The following is a 7722-nucleotide window of genomic DNA, read 5'->3' on the forward strand; positions in this document are numbered from 1 at the left end:
CATCCCAAGTCCAACGAGACTTCGGAGATGTTAGAGCACCTTGTTGTTGGTACTTGCCCTAAATCTATGGTTAGTGAGTAATTTCTAACATAGCAAGTGGAGGAGTCAAATTCCTGAGGGATTACCTTAAAGGGCTTGGTATAGGTGCAGTTTGAAAAGCTACTTATATTTGGTTTAGGCACAGGTATTGCTAATGGCCAATCGTTACTCATTTTCATGCATAGCCAGCAGTCAGCCGCTAAGCTTGGGTTGGTTTGATTTAAGAGCTTGTGAGTGTACTTTAGAATCTCGTGTATATTTGAATCCAGATCCTCATTTAGCACCCTAGCTTGAAGGGAGGGGTGCTTGGGCCAGTTTGGCATTAGGTTATAAACTTCCTTTTCGGCCCATTCTATGGCTTCCTTTTCTTTTTCTTGATCTGTGGGCCCTCCCCCATCTGATATATGTAAAGGGGCCTTTAGAGGCCAGCAGACCACATCTCCAATATTTGCTAGACAATGTGCTGCCCCGTATGGAGTTTTAAAAGTTTCAGGACCCCATTCACCTCCAGTGCTCTAGTGTAAGAGCAAGTGGTGTGGATTGTACCTGTCCCATTGCTGCCTGGTCTCACCAGCCTTATGCACAAACAGCTGTTACCAAGCCTCTCTTTCACACAGCAATATATCAAGCCCTCTTTCCACACCTAACAGTGTAACAACCAACAAGGAATAAAAAAAACACAATACAGAGTCCGATTTGGAACACGAAAACAAGGGTAGGGTGTTCCGTAGAGAGAAAACAACAAACTGGGATGAGTGTACCAGAATATGAGGCTGGATTAGTCCAGTTACAAGTAAGAGGACAGAAAGAACTAGTCACAGAAGACATAGAAAAAGAGAATGTCCGACCACTTGAGGGAGAAGTGTATTGCTTAAACCAATGTGTTCCTAACCGGAGCTCAGTTTGTCTTGCTGGAGGGCAAGTCTATTTGGAGAGACTTGACTGAGACCCTTTATTCTTCACCAGGATTTATCTATCGGACCACGTCTTTTATGGAGAAGACGGGGTACCTGGCTCCGGGGGACTTTTGCGGTCGGACTCAGTAGCGTTAGTTTAGATACAGTTAGTGAGAGATCTTAAACAGAAAGTTTTTCGGCTCAACAATCAAAGGACGAGCCCCAAGGGACTCACAATAGAGAAACACAATGACGATATCAGAATTGCCAGATATTCAACTCAAATCGCAAGCCAATATTCCAACAACAGTTTCAAATTCAATAATAGCGACAGAAAGCAAACCTACGACGCAGACAAACCTTTACACAGACAGACCTCCTTCCTGCAACCAGGGAACGTCTTCCCCGTTGCTTTAAATCGCCTCCTAGGCACCCTGGTGCGCGCGGCCAGGGATGTGACTTTGCGTTGGAGTTCGTCAACTCCTTTGCCACTCGGTATACGCATCGAGTGGGAACCTCAGTCTGGGATTCCAAAGTCACACACTTCCACGACTAAGCCCCTTAGTCGATTATCAGGTCTGTTTGCAATAGCGCTTCCCACAGATAAACCCAGAGCAAAGCACACGGGGAACTAGAGAGTGAGCTAAGGGGAGGAGGAGGGAGAAGGGATCCCAGGGAACTCACCAAGCAGACCTTGTTCACTCGTCCGGCTCGGGTGGGGTGTGTAAGGGTCTCCTGGTGGCTCGCCAAAAATGAAAAATCCGGACGACCCGACCCCCCAGTTGCCCAGCACAGAATAGTGAAAAAGGCACGTGCTCAGCAAATTGCAGGCAAGTTCCAAGTTTAATCTGATCGATCAGAGGTTCGAAACGTGCTCAGAGCAGAGCAGAGGTTGCGAACCCCAAAGTCTGAAATCAAGGGGTTTTTATACAGTTTTCAGGTGGGCTGTGTTATTTTTACAGAGGAAACAGGAATGGGCTTTGATATGGGGGAATCCGGAGGTTTTGGGGGTAGGTGTGAGTAGGGTCCAGACTTCAAGTCTCCAAGTGAGCGGGATCCAGACATTAAGTCTCCAAGATGTCTTCAGCACAATTAATGCAGGGTCTGTAAAACCATGGGGAGCCAGCAAATGGATCAGCACCTGTAACTCAGTAGATAAAAGACAAGCAGGTGGTTAACACAGAGGGGAGGTTGAGGGGGGAACATTGCATTGCATGAGAAAGAGACAGACAACTCCCATCAGGAATGTGTAGGGGAAAATATGTTTTTCACTTCTTTCAAGGTAATTAATAAACATTAGGTTCCATGAACTATCTCAGGGTGATTAACAAAAAAAGTTTACTAAGTATATAGGGAGTGTGAAAGAATGAAAGACATTAGAAACTTCTGGGACCTTTGTTACTATATCCATCTCTTGCTTATCAGATGAAATTACCCCTTCTATTCCAGTTTCATTCCAATAATAATTAAACATTATTAAGAAACTTGTATCTGAAATACAAAAATACCAAAATCCACTCTCCACACCAAACACAAATTCAAGCCAGTTTATCCTTACAACTTTTATTATCACCAACATTTTAAAATATCATGTACAACTGTAGCTTGTTCTTTGTTTCCTACATTTAATGTATACACTCTTTCATCCAGTTGCTTTATTCAAACCTCTTTATAAAGACATCAATCAATAGCTCAACCTTATTTTCTATTTTCAAATAAATGTTCTTTAGCTTGCTCATAAGCTTGCTATTTTCTTATTGAAGGTTGACAATTCAAGATGAATTTAAAACAATGCATAAAAATGATTAACATTTGCATACTAGTCACAACTCACAGTTCCTCTTGGATTTGTGCTTATACAAGCTAAAGTTACCTGTAACACAAAAGTTCTACAAATTTTACTGAAGAATAGTAGAAATATAATCATACTTACATTGAACTCCGCAGGCAAATTACTTATAAAAGCAGACTCAATGAGTTTAAAAACCTAAACTGAGGACTTAAAAAATCTCACTTAATCTTCTCATTCTGTGGAATACAAATCAGCATGTGTGTGTGTGTGTGTATATATATATATGTAACATAAAATTACTAGGTCTTTTGTATTGTGAGGTGCATAGAATTAGCATACTTACAAAATAAAATGATAGTTTGTAAATAAGACTAATACTATGTGAGCATAACTTGGATTATTTAAGCAAATTATAATTTTTAAGATGGAATTGAGAGGGCCCGGAGAGATAGCACAGCGGCGTTTGCCTTGCAAACGGCCGATCCAGGACCAAAGATGGTTGGTTCCAATCCCGGTGTCCCATATGGTCCCCCGTGCCTGCCAGGAGCTATTTCTGAGCAGACAGCCAGGAGTAACCCCTGAGCAATGCCGGGTGTGACCCAAAAACCAAAAAAAAAAAAAAAAAAAAAGATGGAATTGAGAGTCCCAAAGTTGTAAATCATGTGCTACCACTGAATTCTGTACTAGCTTAAGTCATGAACCTTGATAGAGAAACAATGATATGTAATGTACAGATAATAAAAAATAAACTTAAGTTTAAAACACATAATGTTATTTGTGTGAGGTTGATGCAATAAATATACATTAAAATTTAGCAGGTGTATTTTTTCTTTTTTTCAATTAACTGCCAATCTCTTTTATATGTTCTGTTATAACTTTGGAGACAATTTGAAACCAATTTTGATGTTTTACTTTGATCTTTTACTGTTATTGAATTCCCAAAAAGATATTTCAAGTCAGAAGAAATAATTGTATTCTCATAAATGCTCCATTCTCCACTATGTGGTAAAGCCAAAAAGAGGTCTTAAAATGTTTACAGTCAATAAATCTATGTGGGAAAGAACTCGGCATAACAACACCAGAGCACCAAATGTACAGTAAAGGGGGTTCTTTGATTTATTCTCACAGGAATGACCAATGATCGACAGGAAAGAGAGGTCAATACGACGTAGACTCATGTTTGGGTTTAGTCTGAGGCATCTTTACTTTTAGTAAACAATAAATCCTGTACAAGAGGGGCAAGGCAGAGAGCCATGATCCTTGGGAAACAGAAAGGTAAAGAATGCTATAGTTCGGCCAGATACAGAGTCAGATCTGTAGCTGGGGGGGTGTGGGAAGGGAAGAGTAGAAAATAAATTTTCTTCCACTTAAAAAAGTCCATATAAAAAATTGGGATTCTCTTCAGCCTGGGACCCTGAGAGAGGTAACAACTGAGAAAACATTTGAGATTCGAGATTCTTGAAATATTTTAGCTTGAAATCTTGTTTTGTCGAAAAAATATTATGTAACCCCAAATGACTGATAATAAATCATAAATTTATTTTAAAAACGATTGCAAGGATTATCCAACTCATAAATGGTGATGAATGACCTTTTAAAAAGTGATGCTAAACCGTGCTCTTCGAGATTCCCTGTGGACCAGAAGGTGAAGATCTGAGGAGACAGGGATGGAAATATCTTGAGAGAAAACCCTGTCAGTAAACCTAAAGGAGCCAGAAGGCTTGGAGGCCTTTGCACAAAGGTCTCATCTCAGAAACTGAGAATGCCATTGAGATGCAGAAATCCCAGCCCTAGAATGAGAGGAGAGTCTCACATTTGGTGTCTGGAAGCCCTGCTGGGAGACCTCCTCCACTGAAACAAAAGCTCTGTAAGAATATCTAAAGAAAATCTCAAGCAGTACACTGTTAACTGAAATCAAGACAAATCATTAGATATGGGACCCAGAGATGGCATCATTATTGATGGGTGATATGCAAATATGCAAATGATTGATAAGCAACAGCACTCCCCTGGGACACATTTGCACCGTTTCCCCTGGGGCACATTTGCATCCCCTGCAGATTCTCCCCACCCTCCTACAACTCTCCTGAGCAGCTACTGCAAATACAGGGTTACTGCAAATACAGGGTTACTGCCCATGAAGAGAGATCAAAATCAAATGTTAGTTATGCTATATTAAAAAAGGACTTGTAGTAAAAAAAAAAATTACAAGAATAAAAGATGGTCATGAACCCTATACAGGAAGATTTAACTATTTTTAATGTTTTTCATTCAATATAGCATCTCTGAAAAATATAAATCAATTTTCCAGAACTAACAGGAGCCCTTGGTACACAGAATGAAATAGAGATTTTAAACTGTTCAATTGCAGCAATTGTACAAAAAAGAATAACTACGGAAAGTATGGCGCTAAAACTAAATTTAATAAGGTTAATGCCTATTAAAGAAACTCCTCTCCCAAACACCAGAACACACAACTCCTTTAGGTAACAATTGAACTTTCTCAATGCTAGACTATATAATCGTACAAAAGGTATGTCTCAGTAAATTGAAAAGATTGAATTTACATCAAGCATAGTTTCATATTAGAATAACTAAGCTTAAAGACAAAACTTAGTTCTGAGTTTAGTCACAACGTATTAGCTATATTTTATATTTTAAATGCATCTTTCATATACCGTATTTGCCGGCGTATAAGACGACCCCCTAATTTTGCAGTTAAAACATAGGTTTAGGCCTATATTCACTGTATCAGACAGAAAGTTCCTGTGCTGCAACTGTATGGACCACAGAGAGCCAAACACAACAAGCAAAGGTTCAAAGGTTATACTGTAATAGACTTCCTCTGGCCAATCTGAGCAGGCTTTTTATAATGTAGATCCGGGTCCAGAACACTGTCTAATTTGCATGCATCAAAAGCCTGTTTGGATTGGCTGAGTTAGAGAGGCGGTCCGAGCAGCCTTGCAGTGATTGGTGCAGGATCGAGTTGGAAAATTCATTTTGTGGCAATATTCAGACAATTTTTGTTTAGCGGCATATTGAAACATTTTTCGGGATCCCCCGGTTTTCGTTTGACTTTTTTTTTTTGTTTTGTCCTTATATGCCGGAAAATATGGCATGATTATTCCAATTATCACTAATTATTATTATTCCCATTACTGCCCTACTTTTCAATTTTTTCTTTACATTTTATCTTCTATGTACCCTCTATTTCCTGGAATCATACTAGTTTTTAATTATCCTTCTAACAATAAAAATGTTAATTTTTTCTCAACTTTTTCTCTTTGTATACGTTTCAAGTAAACTACTAATAAAAGTAAGAAATGAAAAATTAATATCATGCTGGAGACAACAGTATTACACTACACAAAAATACTCTCAGATTTTCAATGTGATGTATTTAATTTAGTCTCAATATGCCTTTGATGTATCTATTATGTTATATATTCTTTTTTTTGGAGGGGGGGCACACCTGGCAGCGCTCAGGGGTTACTCCTGGCTCTATGCTCAGAACTCGCTCCTGGCAGGCTCGGGGGACCATATGGAATGCCCGAATTTGAACCACTGTCCTTCTGCGTCTAAGGCCAACACCTTAGCACTGTGCTATCTCTTTGGCCCTATATTGTATATTTTTAAGTGCTGGTACATGTAAAGTATTAATTTGGTTTGAAAAATTCAATTTTGGGGCCAGAGAAATGGCGCTAGATGTAAGGCATCTGCCTTTCAAGCGCTAGCCTATGACAGCTGCTCAATCCACTGGCGTCCCATATGCCCTAAATCAGGAGCAATTTCTGAACGCCTAGCCAGGAGTAATTCCTGAGCATCACCGGGTGTGGCCCAAAACAACAACAAAAACATGAGCTCAATCATTCTATAACTGTCCCTTTCTCTTTGACTCATTTCAATTCATGATAATCCCCATGCCAATCCATGTATAAGAAAATTTCATGATTATATTTCTATTTTTCCTAGCTGCATCGTTTTTCATTGTGTAGATGTACCATTGTCTTTATCCAAATTATTGCATAATTTGTTTCCAGATTCAGGCTATTGTGAATAATGCTGCAATGGGCATGGGTGTGTAGATGCATTTCTTGCATTGTGTTTTTGGGTCCCTAAGGTATATTTCAGAAGAGGTATAGGTTTTTTGTTTTTTTTTTAGAGGTATAGGTTTGCATAGAAGTTTAAGTATAGCTTTTCTGGAAAATCCATATTGGTTTTCAGAAAGGCTAGACCTCCAACAGTGAATAAAAGCCCTTTTCTTCTTGCTTCAGCATCAGCACTGTTTGTTCATATCTTTGAGATGGGTTATGATGTGTGCCAGTCTCTGTGGTATGAGATGAGATTTCGTTGTTTTATTTCATTTGCATCTCCCTAATATAGAGCATTTTTTCATGTGCCTGACCATCTTTCTTTATTTCTTTTTTTTTTTTTTTGATTTTTGGTTTTTGGGCCACACCCAGTGACGCTCAGGGATTACTCCTGGCTATGCACTCAGAAATTGCTCCTGGCTTGGAGGACCATATGGGACTCTGGAGAATTGAACTGCTGTCTGTCCCAGGCTAGCATGAGCAAGGCAGATCCTTTACTGCTTGTGCCACCACTTTGGTCCCACCATCTGCATTTTTTTCTTTGAAATAATTTCTGTTCATCTCTTCTTTTCATTTTTTTATATGTTTGAGTGTTCTTTTCTTGTCAAGATCTAACAGTACCTTAGATATTAACTCATTATCAGCTGTGAATTGGACAAATAATTACTATTGTTCCATTTAAGTATAAATATATCATTTTCATCTATTTTAATTTACTTGGAATTTGAAATTTATCAAAATCCTGTGGAAGGTATTTAAGGTTATTTTACTGTGAAGACTGCTATTCTTCTAATCACACAAGTGTTAGATCCTCAAGACTTATGCCACAAAGACCAAAAAAGACAAAAAGCACTGCAAGAAAACAAGAGAGTTTTATTCCCACATGTTGGGGTCAACCACCTCC

The sequence above is a fragment of the Suncus etruscus genome, chromosome 5 (genome assembly GCF_024139225.1).
Source record: "Suncus etruscus isolate mSunEtr1 chromosome 5, mSunEtr1.pri.cur, whole genome shotgun sequence".
In the NCBI taxonomy this organism is placed as follows: domain Eukaryota; kingdom Metazoa; phylum Chordata; class Mammalia; order Eulipotyphla; family Soricidae; genus Suncus; species Suncus etruscus.